Consider the following 18,757-nt stretch of genomic DNA (forward strand, 5'->3'; position numbering starts at 1 on the left):
TGGAAATAGAAGGAACATACTTCAACATAATAAAGGCTATATATGACAAACCCAAAGCCAACATCATGCTCAATGGACAAAAACTGAAAACATTTCCGTTAAAATCAGGAACATGACAGGGATATCCACTTTCACCGCTCTTATTTAACATAGTATCGGAAGTCCCAGCCACAGCACTCAGGCAAGAAGATACAGAAGGCTTTCATATTGGAAAGGAAGAAATGAAACTGTCATTATTTGCAGATGACATGATACTGTATATAGGGAACCCTAAAGATTCCACCATAAAAACTACTAGAAGTGATCAATGAATTCAGTAAAGTAGCAAGATACAAAGTAAATATCTAGAATCAATAGTATTTTATACATCAGTAATGAACTATCAGAAAGAGAAACTAAGAAAACAATCCTATTTACAATTGCATCAGAAAAGTGAAATACATAAGAATAAATCCAACCAAGGAAGTAAATGACCTGTATTCAGAAAATTATAAAAAAGTAAAGAAAGAAATTGAAGAAGATACAAATAAATGAAAACATACTGTGCTCACTGATAGGAAGGATTAGCATCTTTAAAATGTCCACGTTACCCAAAGCTATCTATGGAGTCAGTGCAGTCTCTGTCAAAATACCAATGACATTTTCCACAGAACTAGAACAAATCATCTAAAAATTTATATGGAATCATTGAAGTCCCTAAATAGCCACAACAATCTTGAGAAAGAACAAAGTTGGATGTATTATACTACTGATACAAACTATACTCAAAGCTGTAGTCATCAAAACAACATGGTACTGCTGTAAAAGCAGACATAGAGATCAATGGAAAAGAATAGAGAAACCAGAAATATACCTACGCCTTTATGGTCAATTAATATTTGACAAGGGAGGCAAGAACACACAATGAGTAAAGACAGTCTCTTCAATAAATGCTGTTGAGAAAACTAGAAAGATACGTGCAAAAAATGAATCTAGACCATTTTCTTACACCATATACAATAATAAACTCAAAATGGATTAAAGACTTGAATGTGAAATCTGAACGATAAAACTCCTATAAGATGATATATGCAATAACTCTGACCTTCTTCTAGCTCCTCAGGCAAGGAAAACAAAAGAAAAACAAATGGGACTACATCAAACTAAAAAATAATTTACAGAGTAAAGGAAATCACCAACAAAATGAAAAACCAATCTACTGAGTGGAAGAAGTTATTTAACAGTGATACATTCAGTAAGGGGTTATTATCCAAAATTTATTAAGAACTCATACAACTCAACATCAAAACACCCAAACAATCTAATTAAAAAATAGATGGAGCCCTGGCCGGTTGGCTCAGCGGTAGAGCATCGGCCTGGCGTGCGGGGGACCCGGGTTCGATTCCCGGCCAGGGCACATAGGAGAAGCGCCCATTTGCTTCTCCACCCCCACCCCTTCCTTCCTCTCTGTCTCTCTCTTCCCCTCCTGCAGCCAAGGCTCCATTGGAGCAAAGATGGCCCGGGCGCTGGGGATGGCTCCTTGGCCTCTGCCCCAGGCGCTGGAGTGGCTCTGGTCGTGGCAGAGCGACGCCCCGGAGGGGCAGAGCATCACCCCCTGGTGGGCAGAGCATTGCCCCTGGTGGGCGTGCGGGGTGGATCCCTGTTGGGCGCATGCGGGAGTCTGTCTGACTGTCTCTCCCTGTTTCCAGCTTCAGAAAAATACCAAAATAAATAAATAAATAAATAAAAAAATAGATGGAGTGAACAGACATTTCTCCAAACATGACATACAGATGGCCAATAGACATATGAAAAGATGCTAAATATCACTAATCATCAGAGAAATGCAAATTAAAACCACAATGAGATCACCTCACACCTGTCAGAATGGCGCTCATCAATAAATCAACAAATAACAAATGTTGGTGAGGATGTAGAGAAAAGGGAACCCTTGTGCATTGTTGGTGGGAATGCAGACTGGTGCAGCTATAGAGAAAACAGCATGGAGTTTCCTCAGAAATTTTAAAATGGAACTGCTTTATGACCTAGCAATTTCACTTCTGGGTATATATCTGAGGAAACTCAAAACACTAATGAAAAAAGATATATGTACCCTTATGTTCATTGCAGCATTATTTACAATAGCCAAGATAGGGAAGCAAACTAGGTGTCCATCAATAGGTAAATGTATAAAAAACAGTGGTTTATATACAGCAGTTGACAAAAGCAGTTCTACAGTTGTAATATAAATCAATAATATAATAATAGGCTCTGTTTTTCAAGTACTCACAACTGTAAACCTACTTTTGCCCATCGTGTATACAATAGAATTCTTACTCAGCCATAAAAAGAAAGAAATTGTACCATTTGTGACCTAGAGAGTATTATGCTAAGTGAAGTGAGTCAGAAAAACAAAAAACAAAATAAAACAAAAAACAAAAACAAAAAGCAAAACAACAAAAAAGACTATTTCTCCTTTAAATTCTCCAGAAAACAACAATGTGACAAGTATATACAAACAAATTAAAAACATGCAACTAGTTGGGGATTTTGATAGAATGAATATAACACATTTGTTCAGGGTAGTGAAATAGAAATCAATTCTAGTTTGAATATAAGATATCTCCCTTATTATCTTAACTTGAATTTAAATAATGGCTATGAATTTATAACAATACTAATAGTGACTGCTGATTGAGAACTTTTGTGATTTATACACATACGGTATTTTCACACTTAATTCAAACTTCCCTTTAGATAGAATTTAAAAAATAGTTATTTATCATCTCATTTTTGGGTGCAATATCAAGACTGAAAGGATTTAAATAATTTGCCTAAGTCACAGGGCTGATAATAATGAACCTAGGAGCCAAAGCTGGGTCTTTTTAAGGTGTACGCATTTAGTTTAGAACTATGCTTTATTGCCTTCCTATATTATTAATGTAAGTTTTAATGATGACAATATATTAGCAACTGTTGAATTCTTTAGTACAGGTGTATGGCAAATCCATAACCATATTGTTAACAACAATAACAAAAAATGTTCATGTTCATAAAAGATTTTATAACAAGCTCAAGATAAGAAAAGGAGTTTCCACTTACTAAGAAGATACTCAGAAGGGAAGAGTGAAAAGATAATAATGTGTTTTAGTTTCTAAACTCTCCCTACACATCTGATGAGAAAGATGTCAGCATTTTATGGATACACTTTCATCGCATGCCTGCATTTTGTAACTGTCACCATCTCCCAAGTTTTATGGTTGGCCTTTTGTCTCAGAATCTTATTTTCTTTTCAATTTTTCTATTGAGGGCAAATATGACTTTAATACGTTTCTGAGTATTCAGTGCCAACCTTTAAAAAAATCTATACACATAGAATTAGATTTTTTTTTTCAGGGGAGAAGGCCACTTATGCTATTCATTTTCCTCTGAAGTCTGAGCTAAAGTCCTTGGATTTTTCTTGTTAGGATTTAAATCAGGCAGCTTCACCGGAATTTCTGGGTGGCAGGCACATGGGTGCTAGGCAGTGCTTGTGGGTCAGACTTTGAGAGCAATGGGTAAAAGGAGGATGGCACAGGCTGCTTGCTAACAGCCTCGAGCACGTTAGCATAATTCGGATTCACTTTGTCTGTGAGTCCCGCCACTCTGCTTATATTTATATTACCACTATGTGAAAGGTATCAAAGCAGTACTGTCCCAGAATCACAGAAACAAGAAGTAGTTGCTGACCACTTATTAAAATACATATGAGCCCTGGCCGGTTGGCTCAGCGGTAGAGCGTCGGCCTGGCATGCGGGGGACCTGGGTTCGATTCCCGGCCAGGGCACATAGGAGAAGCGCCCATTTGCTTCTCCACCCCCGCCCCCTCCTTCCTCTCTGTCTCTCTCTTCCCCTCCCGCAGCCGAGGCTCCATTGGAGCAAAGATGGCCCGGGCGCTGGGGATGGCTCCTTGGCCTCTGCCCCAGGCGCTAGAGTGGCTCTGGTCGCGGCAGAGCGACGCCCCGGAGGGGCAGAGCGTCGCCCCTGGTGGGCGTGCCGGGTGGATCCCAGTCGGGCGCATGCGGGAGTCTGTCTGACTGTCTCTCCCCGTTTCCAGCTTCAGAAAAATACAAAAAAAAAAAAAAAAAAAATACATATGAAATATGAGCCACTATCACTTGTTACTAATCAGTTCTAGTAACAACAACTTCTCTTCTAAAATCAGAGAAAAACTAACCTATAGCTAGCTGTTCAGTGCTTTGGGCTTTTTGTTTGTTTGTTTGTTTGATTTGCGTTACTGTGTGCGTGTTATTCTGCAAGTAAAAAGTGCTGCAGATTCACTGAATAGTTAAATAATGTGATTCTGAAGTGTTTCTTTTTCTTTCATATGAGAGTGCACTGCCTGATTTTGAGGATGATTTGCTATTATATTACTGCTGCTGCTGTATGTAAATATTGCTGGCAAATTGAGAGTATAAACCTTTTTGAAGTAACTACACCTGGCTCATGTCTCCCTAAGGTTTTTATCTCAGACTTTAACTTAAAGTTCATTTTCTTTATTGCCTAACTTTTTGGTTTTTGTAGCTTTCTTTATTTAAACCACACATTTCTTTGTACCTTCATGCTTCTGTCCCTGTTTTAAAGCTGAAGATATAAAACATTAGCAACATTAGCACTTCATTCAAGAGGATAAAGAAAAATCCCACAAGATAGATTTGTAATAGCCATAAAACACAAGCCTATGTCTGCTTTATGCACATTGCTCTAGAAAGGATAAAAGTGTTCTCCGAATAATCATCATCAACAATTTCTAAGAAAAAAATATTATCTTGACTCAGATAACTTTTAAAATAACAATGGCAACATTAAAATAAAAGTTGAATGAATGATTTCTAATTTGATTTAATCGTTATTAGAATACACCTTTGACTATTACTGTTTTTTAAGGAGATTAAATTTTGTTTCCATTTGTCTTATTTTGGAGAGCTTTAGACAAACTATTTAATTTAAATATGAAAACAGCTAACACAATTTAAAACACATTAAAATACATTCTGGTTTTGTGTTTTTTGTTGACATGGTCTTAGATTACTTTGTGAAATAATCTTTTTATGTAGTAGGATACTAACATTCTATTTTCTTTCCAGAAATTTGCAGCTTAGATTAGTGCGTTAATAAGTAATGAACACAGTTTAAATCAGAGGTACCCAGACATTTTGGATAGTGTATACTTACAATTAAGGAAGTCTGAGCATGTACCCCCAATCTATGCATGGTTATGATAAAGTACACATATGTACCACTTTGTGTAATAAGTATCAGCAAGGCTTAGTTCCTTTCTTACCTTCCAGGTAAAGAAATAGCAATAGAGGTTATCTTTTTCTTCCTGCACCTCAAAGGATTATTTTGCATATATCCCTATTTTGGAGACAACTGATTTAAACTGTTATAGAGTTTCTACATTTCAAGTGAAGTTTCTGTGGATCTTTTTGCTTTATTTAGTGTATTTATACTTTATTGTTCATGAACTTCAATAGCATTTATAGCTTTTTAACTGTGACTTTGAAAAATATTTATGTAGCTTTATTACATTTTAAATGCAAAGGAGGACCATGACATTAAAGATTGAAGTATAATCCAGTCCTAGAGTATGAAACAAAGAGTGATGCAGTGATTGTGATCTTAATGTCTCTTTATGAGGCTGGTGTCAGGACAGAGGGAGAAGGAGGACATAGTAGTATCAACTCTCTGAGGGTCTTTGAAAAAGGGGCTCTCCCTTGTTCTGACTCTTCCTAGAAAGGCCATTTGGAATCTAGGGGAAGTTACTGGGAGTCAAGCTTTGCTCATTGAAGGGCACTTTAATTTATGTGTCTGTTGACAATAAAGACTGCCCTGCAGCAGACCATTGTCCTCTGACTTAATGAATCCTCCACCTTTGGGACTGTGTAGGTTAGGGCTGGAGCTGCTGGAAATATGTACAAAAGTCCCACCCTAGCAGGGAAGTCAGAACAATCTCTAGTGTGACTTTCAACTCTAAAGTCTGTGATTTTTATAATACTTAAAGAAAAATTATCCAGACCCCTGGTCAGTTGGAACCGCTTTGCTACAAAAGGACATGTTGACTGCATTTCTAAGGGCAAAGTTTATAAAGGAGGAAGAAGGTGAAGGGGGTCCACGTGTCCAGAACAACAGGACGAAATCCAACATCAACAGGGCACAGAAGCAGTTGGGAACATCATTCGTGAAGCATTGTGTGAATTGAGTTGGGGAAGATTCTTCTCCTAGAGATCTTTGCAAAGGGAATAAAAATTATTCCTCTGGGAAGTTCTGACCTTAACTAAGTGAAGAGCAAGCTGATCTCACAAAGTTCTTTCATTTCTCTGGTTCTATGGGTTATTATGACCATCCACAATGGTTAATTAACTAAAACTACCAAAAAATAAAATAAAATAAAAGAAGAGGAAAATTTCCAGTAAAAAACAGAAGAGAAAGTGTTATTTTAATGCTTTCCTTTGACGTCTTTTAGTTACAAAAATTTTACTGTGAGTCTGTAGGCAAGAGCAGACTAATAATGTATTATCTTTTTAAAGAATAAAATATTATGTTGTGTCATTTCTCATAGATCCAGAGATGAGACTGTGTGTGGTTTCTGGTCTGCAGTATCTGAGAAAAATAAATACACTGGGAAATAAAAGTAAAAATTCCATCACTTATAGGCATGAGAGGCCGAGAACTTAGACCCTTTTTCCTGGCTGATAAACAGGCAACATACTTAGTGAATAGTTCCACTTATTGAAGGTTCCTGGGAGCAGAAATCAATGCTGTTGCTTACGGGGCAGGTGCAGTGCAAATAAAGCCCCCTCAGTGCTTTCTCCGGACTCAGAAAAGGCATGAGATCATACAGTTCACACAGGCTGAGAGAAAGCTGCCAGCTCTGCCCATCTGGAGGCTGCTGTCATGAAAAACTCCCCAAAGGAGTGAGCACCCTGCTCTTCTGCCTGTTACTCAGCCCACAGCTTCCTCCTTCGGCACAGGCAGAGAAAAGCAAACATTTTCTTTGTCGGGGCTGCTGGCTGTTATAAGACTCAGATAAAGGGACAAGTGCCAGTTTTACCAACTGGACAGGCAGTGTCAACTGTATGATGCTATAATAGTTTGTAATCAAAGTTGGAATAATTCCACTGACAAAATAAAAACCCACGGGGGTCTAATGTGTGCCAATGATGAAGATAAACTCCATCAAGACTTTGCACTCCGTAATTAGTTAAATACCAAGAACAAGTCACATGATTTAAGTCTTGGATCCTTTAAAATGTTGCCTGGCATATTTTATGAATCTTCTTTTAAATTTGCTATAAACGATGCATATTGTCTAAATTTGTGCATATATTTAGTTTCCAATTGTATTTAAAAATAAATCCCCTTATTTCAAATGAATATGGTTATATATTAGGCTCATTGAGTTGATTTCAAAGGTATAAAGTTAAAATTATTTTTGCTTGAGAGTTTTAATGGCCTCTCCTATTACAGCAAGAACAAAAATGTCGACAATAATAGTCAATTCTATTGTCTGTCATTATCAGTAACTTTTACAATTATTAAAGCCCTGAAAATAATCATGCGTTTTAAAGTGTAATTGAATTTATTTTATGCCTATAGTTGAGAAATTGTAATGACTTAAATAAGAACTAAGCTAAAGTTTGTTTATATAGCCTATATAAAAAATATTTTTGGGCCCTGGCCGGTTGGCTCAGCGGTAGAGCGTCAGCCTGGCGTGCGGGGGACCCGGGTTCGATTCCCGGCCAGGGCACATAGGAGAAGCGCCCATTTGCTTCTCCACCTCCCCTCCTTCCTCTCTGTCTCTCTTCCCCTACCGCAGCCAAGGCTCCATTGGAGCAAAGATGGCTCGGGCGCTGGGGATGGCTCCTTGGCCTCTACCCCAGGCGCTAGAGTGGCTTTGGTCGCAACAGAGCGACACCCCGGAGGGGCAGAGCATCGCCCCCTGGTGGGCGTGCCGGGTGGATCCCGGTCGGGCGCATGCGGAAGTCTGTCTGACTGTCTCTCCCCGTTTCCAGCTTCAGGAAAATACAAAAAAAAAAATAAATTTTTTTTGGCAAACCAAAAGACTCTTTCCAGGGAGGCAGATTAGGACAAGTACAGTAGGATTTGTTCAGGCAAACCAAACTCATGAAAGACTGATATATATAGACCCTAAGTGGTGAGATTACAGCATCAGATGTAGGTTCAAGCATACCTCTGAGTCACACTTGATTTTGTCTCAGCATCTTTGGACAAGCTCATTGTCTCCTGATTCTTATTACTCTTAAACAGTAGGCTAAGGTCCAATTCCTGTGTATATACCTTACCTTATTAAGATCGTGAATGATATTAACTAATTAACAGCGAAGCATCAAGTATGAGTATTATCCAGAAGATACAACTACTAACAATCAGTTTTAAAAGTAGGTGTAATTTTTATAATACAAAATTTATTCATTCTAAGTGTAGAGTGAATAATTTTCAGTAAATTGGAGTTGTGCAAGATTTGCTACAATCCAGTTATAGAATATTTTAATGATTCTGAAAAGATCCCTTAGGTGCTTGCAGTTCTTCTCTGCTCTCTGCCCCCAAATCCCAGGCATTCACTCATGTATTTTGTCTTGATACAGTTTTGGAGGGGACATTTCATACAAATGTAATTGTACAATATGTATGTAGTCTTTGTGTTTTGAGGTCCATCAATGTTGTTGCAGGTATTATTTTCTTTTTATTGCCGAAAATTTCATTGTATGAATATATCACATTAAAAAAAACCTCTATTCAGCCTGACCTGTGGTGGCACAGTGGATAAAGCGTTGACCTGGAAATGCTGAGGTTGCCGGTTCGAAACCCTGGGCTTGCCTGGTCAAGGCACATATGGGAGTTGATGCTTCCAGCTCCTCTCCCCTGTCTCTCTCTCCTCTCTCTGTCTCTCTCTCTCCCTCTTTCTCTCCTCTCTAAAATGAATAAATAAAATAAAATAAAATAAATTAAAAGAAAAAAAACCTCTATTCAGTTTGTGGATATTTATATTATTTCTACTTTTTAGGCTACTATGAATAATGCTGCTAAAAACTTTCATAGACAAGTTTTTCTAGGAATATACGATTTCATTTCTCTTAGGAAGATACCTAGGAGTAAAACTGTTGGGTCATACAATAAACTTATGCATAACTTTTTATGAAATTGTCAAAATGTTTTTCAAAGTGGCTGTGCTATCATACATTTCCATGAGCAATGTATGGATGTTGCAATTTCTCCTCATCTTCACTGAAACTTGTTTCTGATTGCCTTTTTGGTTACAGCCATTGTATATGAGATAACAACACATTATCTCACTGAACATGTGGGCTAATTGGGCCTCAGGGGCCATACCAGATGGCCAATGGTGAAGTCCATGCTCGATCCACTCCATTCCATTTTTCAACTGGAGGCACTGGCTTCATATTCCTGAGGAGACATAGCAAAGACAGGGAAAGAAGTATACATTGCATTTGGGTGTGTTTAAGAGAGATAATGAATTGAGTCATGAGGTTTCCAAAGGAAAATTGTAAGAAAAAAAGACAAGAAGAGACTCAGGGTAGTTTTTTGGGGACATTCCCCTTTGGGAATCCAGGCAGAGTACAAGAAATGGTCGTGAGAGAATCACCAGAGTCCATGCTACGGAAACTAGGGAGATGAGCATTTCAAGGAAAAGGCCAAGACTGACTAATCCTTCTGCAAACTGGTTGCTGAAGATGAAGCTTGAAAAAGGCCATTGGATTTTCATGCTAAGATCAACATTAATCTTAGAAAACTCAGTCTCAGTAATGTGTTGGGAAAAAATAAAACTGTCCGGAGCTACTGAAATTGGAAACCAGAATTACAGTCTACCCTAAGAAGAAGCCTTTAGAGAAGGGAAGATGTAAGAATGGTAGAGGAGTTAGCATTCTTGAGGAAAGACTGGGTTTCCCTTTCCCATGAACTCCTAGAGCACCAAGAACAAGGGAAACTCGACTTGATTTGTAGCTAAATTTGTAGTTTCAATTTCTGGATCTATGGAAATCGAGCCTGTGTAGCATACTCATTGTTACCCGTGGTTGATTGACTACAATAATACAAAGGCCAACACGAGACTCATCCTGAGTAACCAGCTGCCCTGCTCTGATAGTTCCTTTCTCCCACTTCAACACCTTCTAGTCCCCCACACCATGAACCAGGGCCTGGGCCCCTCCCTCTCCCTATCCCCGCTAAGGGATCAAAGCAAATTAATTTTACATCTCCTGTCTCCCACTGCCTAGTTAGTCCTGCCTCCAGATTGCCCTCATTAAAATGCTCTCTATCACCTGTCCCCTCCTCCCTCTGACTCCTGCCTTTGCCACTTCCCCACAGAGGATGAAGGCACACTTAGCTTGGCCCACAACTCTGTGCTTTCTCTGCCCCGTCTCCCTCCCTGGGTCCAGTGTCCTCATACCTGTCTATGTATTTTTAACTTCTAACAAAAAGTCTATAAACATTGACAAATAGCTCCAGTGGGAGAGGGTCACAGAATTGCCTCTAGTTGAGAGCCTCTGTTTTATTTTCAGTTAATTGTTGTCATTACAGGCTCATTACATTGTATCAACATAATCTCTGTCTAGCACTGTACCTAGCCCATAGCAAATGCATAGAATGTATGAATTCAAACATGTAGAGAAGTGAAGACTGGGCTTCATTCTTTTCTCTAATACGGACCAACTGTGTGATGCTGGGAAATAATTTGACCTCCCCAAGGCTCAATGTCTTCATTATAAATTAGGTAATAATGCCAGTAGGCTTATGGTACAGATTATAATGTCATTATTCGAAAGGTCTTACCCACGATATGGGACAAAAAGAAAACACTAATGAATCGTCTTATAAAGAGTTATCTCTGCCTGCTCAACTCCAGAGGCCCCATTTCAGTCCTTTCCCATTATTGGGGCCGCTCCCAGTGTCCGGCACAGAACACTTGCTCAGTGCGCATTTTTTGGTATGGCTGAAGTGATTAAGGAAGGATGCACACATACAGCCTTTTGAGGATGCACAGAGGACTCAAGCCAACACGAACAAGGAGGGAGAAGTGGATAGGGAGAACACTGCCAGCAGATGGCCTCTTCCTGCTTTATCTTCTCTGCTCTGGCTTTTCTCCCATTATCTGATTCCTGTGTCACCTTCAGCAGCTTCAGGAGAAAGGAAATAGAAATCAGTAGCTGGACGAGGTGCAGAACAACCTGGACTAAAGCACCTTTTAGTCAAAGATAAGAGTGCGTGTGTTTTACTTCCCCTAGTAGATGACAAACTGCCTGAGGTTTGAAGGTATTGTGGCTTGATTAGCTTAAATCTTACTGTTCCAGAACCAGTTCTTGACATAAATGATCAGCAGATGAATAAATATATGTCTGATATTGATAAGCCTACCATTCAGTGGAGGTTTTTCTACTGTGATAATGTATTGGCAATGATCTGTTACTCTCTTCTGTAACATTGTGTTCACATTGGCAAGATGATTGGCTAGACTTAGAGTCAGAATTTAGAGCTCTGAAATGGCTTAAGGGGCGTGGCTTATCAGCAGAAGTAGCTTTTGCTAGTTAACTTACTGATATAAAAGAATCTTCCTGTTCATTAGCATTCTGCTAGCAAACTAAGTTAACTGGAAATAGTTGACCCAGAGTACAAATAACAAAATTAAATGGAGACCCACCAGCAGGTGGAAGTGGGAAGGAAGAAAGGAATCTACACTTCAATGTAATTTTTCTCGAAGTGTGGTCTTTGGACAACTTACTTGAGAATTACCTGGGTTACGAGTAAGGTGTGTCTCTGTGTGTGTTCAATATTTTCCTGGCCTCACATGAGACCTATGGAATTAGAATATGTTGGGGAATAAACCTCCTTACACTTCTTCTTCTTGTTTAATGCACACTAAAATTTGAGAACCACTACTCTAAAGAAAATAGAATTTAATGTATACAGTGAAGTTCAACCAAGAGCCTTATTCTACATAGTCTGTGACATCATTGGGCAATTTCACTGCTCAAACAGAGTATTTTTTATGGTCTTAAGAGACATTATAGTAGTTTTAGAAAAAGAGCTCTGGTCTGTAGTTAGAAGGCTCTAGAACTGGTTCTGTCAATGTCTGTGCCTTGGGCCAATCAAACCTCTTTGGTCTGTAGACCCCTCACCTGCCATAGAAGCTGCTGGTCTTCCTCAGATGATACAGATGTTCTTGATGGCTCCAGAATTCAATGAGGCTCTTGTCTTCAAAACCCTCCCTGCTGTCTTATAAACAAACAATAAGGATATCAAACACTGATAGAGTGCTTACTCAGTGCCAGGTACTATTCTTAGTGCTTTCCATACACTAACTCATTCAATCCCTTTCAACAGCCCTATGAGGTAGGCTAACCCTATTGCTGAGACTGTAAAACTGAGGCAGTGAAGGTTAAGCAATTATTCAAGGTTAAACAGCTAAGTAAAAAATGAAAAAGTTGCCCAACTTGTGGTGGTGCTGTGGATAAAGCATCAACCTGAAAAACTAAAGTTATTGATTCAAAACCCTGGGCTTGCCCGGTCAAGGCACATATGAGAAGCAATTACTACAAAGTGATGCTTCCTGCTCCTTCCTCCCCCTTTTCTCTCTCTGCCCTCTCTAAAATAAATTATTATTATTTCTGTCACAGAGAGATAGACAAAGAAAGGAACAGATAGGGATAGACAGACAGGAAGGGAGAGAGATGAGAAGCATTAATTCTTTGTTGTGGCTACTTAGTTGTTCATTGATTGTTTCTCATACGAGCCTTGATGGGGGGTGGGGGTGGGGTGGCTACAGCAGACTGAGTGACTCCTTGCTCAAGCCACTAACCTTGGGCTCAAGCTGGTGAGCCTTGCTCAAACCAGATGAGCCTACGCTTAAGCCAGCAACCTCAGGGTTTTGAACCTGAGTCCTCTGCATCCCAGTCTGACGCACTATCCACAGTGCCACCACCTGGTCAGGCTAAAATCAGTTAGAAAAAAACAACCCTGAAAACTATTATTTTACATTGAGATAATAATTTTTATAATAACTTTTTCTATATTTTATATTTCTATATTTTCTATATGTCTCTATATATTTCTATATATTCAGAATTGTAGCAAGGGCAATGAATAGTAGAAAGGGCATGTGGGCTCTAACCTGAGCTGCTAGTACAGTTATGTGACTACGCCACTCACTTGACTTCCTGGCTCTCAGGTCTGCCTCAGTAAAATGACATTTAAGACCATTCTATGGTCCCTTCATGTGCTTTCATCACTACCCTTTCTCAGTGTGTTTGGTAGCCATTATGCTTAAAAAAAAAAAAAAGACGCTCAGTATACATCAATGAATAATTATCATTACAGATATGTTTCACAATTTAAAGCACTTTAAATTCCTACTTAAAAATGTCTAAATAAGTATTTTAAAGCTAGGCATTATATTTCCAAGCATTTATTTAATTTAATTTAAAATTACATAAATTTAATAAACAAACAAATTTAATTTTAATTTAATAAATTATTCCATTTTTCTTTTGTTCGTGCACCTGATGAAAATGAGAGGTTTCCTGCCTTGGGCAGCCTGTGCGCTGAGAAGGGGCTGCTGTGGTGGAGAATGGCCCGACCAATCCAGCTGCAGCTAGCTCTTCCCGTTTTAAAATAAGGTAAACGCTTACACAACTCTTCATTTTGCTGTGGAACTTTCATCTGTTTCTATAGACGAGTTTTCCCAATGGGTGTTAGAGAATCCTATAAGTAAGCCCATCCCAAATGTTTCCTTTTCATAATTATCTGAAGCACAGACGAGCCTTGAAAAGACAATTCTATAGCTTCTTGTGTTGCTTCATGGGTTTTAAGTGCCCACAAAGAGGATTCCTTATGCTTTAATTTCTCTTTATTTTTTGACTGTAAAGACCCTGGGGGTAAGTGCCAGCCCCACCATCCCGCCGTGATATGGTTACTGTCAGCCTGCTTCAGCGCTGCTTCCTGTTCACTAGGCTCCTTTCATCTGACCACAATGTCCCGGCTTTGCTGCAATTCTTAGTCAACGCCCATCTCTTGAATAGTTTGTGAATAGTATTAAATGGTGTTTATGCTAGCTATTGTTGCCTTTTGTGTGGTTTGTCTAATTCACAGAGAAAAGTCTGCTTTTGTGGTAGGAGAGCAGCTACGTCATGGCACACCATGTGCCTTCTGATGGGACCCGGTCCTGCTGAGTGATAACATTGCAGGCCTGAGCTCCTTTGCAACACAATCCCGCATTCTTAGCGCAGTCAATACTCTCACAGGCAGACTGGTTTACTCTTTTTATTAAGAGGTAGGGGAAGATAAGGCACAAACAAATACCAGATCTTGAAACAAAGCAGAAAAGAAGGGTAAGTCCGAGTGATTTGCAACTTACTCAGCCAGGCAAGAAGGGAGAAAGCAAGTGAAAAGAAAATCGCAGATTTATTTTATTAGCAACTAGACGTGCCAGGTGTACCCACAGTGGCAGCAAGTACTTCACATTTCGGGAGTAAGATTGCATTATGGTTTCAAGGTATTGTTTAAAATGACACTTAATACCAGAGTCACTACTTTGCCGGGCTTTTTCTAAAGTGCTCACAAAAGAGAAAGGATATAGTATTGATGATTTCATTATCCTTTGGTTCAAGAGTCTTTGCAGGGCAGGTATGTTGCTATGTCTTGAAAGGGCTTTTGATGTAAGAAGATCATTATGGGCTCAGTGGTAATTGATCCCTAGCAGCCCCGGCTTTTGGTGCTGGGTTATTTCATCCCATTGCACTGTGTAATCTGTTTTCCAGCTATCTACAATCTTTTTTACACCCCTAATGGTGGCTTATATTTTAGTTTATTTTTTTCTCCTTTGAGAAGTGCTTCCCAGACAAAAAGAGTCAGGTGCACAGAAATGGAAAGACTTTACTGTCAGCTGATGGCTCATGTCTTTCCATATGGAAAACGTGTTTCTGAATTGTGGGTCCAGGTTGTTTTCATCATCTTTCACCCCCCCCCCCCCCCGATATAAAAGCTAGCGCTGGGAAAAAGGAAAAAGAAACCAGGAACCATAGCTTCAAAATGTCAGTCCTAGTGCGCAGGCAGAGAAAGAGCGCAAACAGTATTATTTCACTGACAGATCCAGACAACATGGGATGATTTTAACCGCTTGTTGAAAATTCTGAAAATTTAAGGGCTTTTTAAGTGAGAAAGTTAAAGTAGAAATAGTAAAATCCTCCAACTCACCTTGAATCCAAAAAAGCAGGAGAGCTGCTTTTCAAAGGATCTAGAAGTTATCTTTCAAACCATGAAAACCAACCCCTTCTAATTCGAGCCATCAATATTGGGCCTACTATGAATGTAGCGTGAAGATAGTTGCTGTGGTAGATTTCCAGGAAGTAGATTTTGCAATCTTTGGGGAGAAAGTAACACTACAAAAATATCAAGCATTTTTAAGTACTAGTGAAGCAAAGTGCTGATAAGCCCAAGCCTGGAGGCGAGGCAGCCAGTGGCAGCTAGAGCACCAGGAGCGCAGGGCTGTATAGCGTCTGACCTGGAGCCTTTAGGCCTGAGCACCGGACGGGGCGTCTGACAGACGCTGGGTAAGGACTGGCTGCATTTAAGTAGATATGTTGCTGTAAGAATTAAAATAAAATTATTTGAATAGGGAAGGGAAAGAGGGATTGTTAAACTGCAGACATAGCTAAGGCAATTCTTGGAGGCAGGAATGAGCTTTTGGGGACAGGACCCGAGTCTAGAGTGGGAAAGTCCTGAAGGACGTACCTTTTCCTGACAGCGGTTCTCTGGTTGGAAATGTCTATGGCAATGTGGGCGGTGAAGCAGTCCATGAAGGAGAAGGGAGGCCCCCAGAACAGGTGGGGGGTGTCAAAGCTGGTGGCCACTGTGGGGCAGGTGAGGCAATCGTGTAATTGGAATCAGCCATCTAGCTGACCAGCCTGAGAAGAAAGGATGTCTTTGGGGAAGGAAATGAAGTAAGGCAGGGGCAGGGCCAGATAACTGTAGTCATCCAGACTCAGGGAAGACAACAGGCATCTGAGGAAATGGGTTTTCATTCATTTATTCACACATTTGTTCATTCATTTGCACAAATACACATACATAATCATGGAGCCATCACATTAGGCAAAACACTGTGCCAGAGACTCTAGGGATTGAGGAAAATTTTGAGAGTCCTATAATGGAAATGCCTGGCTCTCTATCCCAGAAATGTTTCGGTGTCCATAGTTGAGGCTACCCAGCTGTCATGTGAGGGCTCACTCCTCTTCATGGTTAACTAAGGGAGCAAATCATCTGCATCCATAGCCTGGGCTCAGCTGGGCAGCTATTCTTTAACACATTTACTCATTCATTTATTCATTTGTCAGCTACGATATCTGTTGAGCCACAAATATGTACCTGGCCCAATTTAAACTCTGGTGACAGAAAAATGAATAGAACATAGTCCCTAGCTTTGAAGGGCTCACATTCTAATAGTAAGGGAGTCAGACATATTAAGAATAATTATACTAATTACATAGAGGGTGCTATTAGGACACAAGGATAAAGTGCCTCCCTCTGCTTAGAGAGGCCTGGGAAGGCTTGGTGGAGAAGCTGATGTGTGAGTGATATCGGGAGGGAAGACTGGTTGACTCTTGTAGATAAAGGAGGGAGGGGCTTTCCAGGCAAAGGGAGCAGAATGACACTGAGAGAGATCCCTGTGTTCAGGAAACTGCAAGTAGTTTGATTGACAGGGTGTGGGTGGGGGATGACACTTGGAAAGGGAGCCTGGGCCAAGGCCACGAGGGGTCTTGGTTTCTTTGACCCTACTTCCAAAAGTCAATCTCTTGTATGTTCCTTGGGATCAAACTCCACCTCTCTACCTTGGGCTCAAACTTTGCTTTCAATCTCTACCTTTCTTTGTTTGTTTACTAACTAACCCAGTGCCCACATTCCCCTCTTCAGTACTTGCATGTAGCAAGACCATTCTCCACCTCAGATGCCAGCTACTTCTTTCCTAAATGTCTGTGAGCTATCTCCAACCACCTGCTCCGACTGAAGCTACACTAACCTTCCCAGACGCAGACTCTCAGATTCTCAGTAGTCAAAGGGATTAAGATCATTGAATCAGTGGCTTTTCATCTTTCTTTTTTTCTTGCATAAACAGATACTGATGGGTGATTTTCTCCTGCAGGACATACTTCCAATGAATAGACACTTCTCCAAAGAGGACATACAGATGGCCAATAGGCATATGAAAAAATGCTCAACATCACTAATCATTAGAGAAATGCAAATTAAAACCACAATGAGATATCACCCTCACACCAGTCAGAATGGCACTAATCAACAAAACAACACAGAATAAGTGCTGGCGAGGATGTGGAGAAAAGGGAACCCTCCTGCACTGCTGGTGAGAATGCAGACTGAGGCAGCCACTGTGGAAAACAGTATGGAGATTCCTCAAAAAATTAAAAATTGAACTGCCTTTTGACCCAGCTATTCCACTTTTAGAAATATACCCCAAGAACACCATAGCACTGTTTCAAAAGGAGAAATGCACCCCCATGTTTATGGCAGCATTGTTCACAATAGCGAAGATCTGGAAACAGCCCAAGTGTCCGTCAGTGGACGAGTGGATAAAAAAGCTTTGGTACATATATACTATGAAATACTACTCAGCCATAAGAAAGGATGACATTGGATCATTTACAACATGGATGGACCTTGATAACATTATATTGACTGAAATAAGTAAATCAGAAAAAACTAAGAACTATATGATTCCATATATAGGTGGGACATAAAAATGAGACTCAGAGACATGGACAAGAATGTGATGGAAACGGGGGGTAGGTGGAGGAGAGGGGCACAAAGAAAACCAGATAGAAGGTGACGGAAGACAATTTGACTTTGGGTGACGGGTATGCAACATAATCAAATGTCAAAATAATCTGGAGATGTTTTCTCTGAATATATGTACCCTGATTTATCAATGTCACCCCATTAAAATTAATAATAATAAAAAATAATAAAAAAGACATACTTCCAAGAGTGCATTCATATCTTTGGCTATAACGCAAATAAGAGAAGTTGAAACCCTTTTTCTCTTTTCAATTCAGCTAATACTCAATGAAATGCTAGTAATTGTAAGTGACATTATTATAGTACTCACACTGAAGCTGCCAACATTGGCCCTGTTTCAACCAACTGTAACATATTCCCTGTGATTGATCTTATATCTGATTTCAGCCAATGCTTGACTCCTTTTACAACATCCCTAAACCTCAGCATGAATATTCGTGATGATATAAATCTCACTCTCCCATAAGGCAATCATTCAATTCACAGAGAGCTCCAAATATTAGACAATTCTTTCTTAAACAGAGTAGATGTCTTCCTTGCTATGACCTGACTTATCACAATCCCATTTTCTGTGGTAACACAGGATAAATATAATTATGCCACTGCATGACAATCCCTCAAATATCTAAAGACGATTACTCTATTCAAAATAATGGTTTTCTTTTTCTAGTTTAAATATCCTAATGACGTGGTTTTCATTCTTGAGGGAAACTCCATTTTGTCAATGTATCTTTTAAAATATGATGCTCAGAACTAAAACAGTTCCCTTAGTGTGGGCATACCAGCAAAGCATACATCTGGGATTATTACTGTTTTTATTTTGGATGAAATACTTCTATTAATGTAATTCAAGATTTCATTAGCTCTTCTGGCAATTATGTTTATTGGTCAG

This window comes from Saccopteryx leptura, chromosome 4 (genome assembly GCF_036850995.1).
Source record: "Saccopteryx leptura isolate mSacLep1 chromosome 4, mSacLep1_pri_phased_curated, whole genome shotgun sequence".
In the NCBI taxonomy this organism is placed as follows: domain Eukaryota; kingdom Metazoa; phylum Chordata; class Mammalia; order Chiroptera; family Emballonuridae; genus Saccopteryx; species Saccopteryx leptura.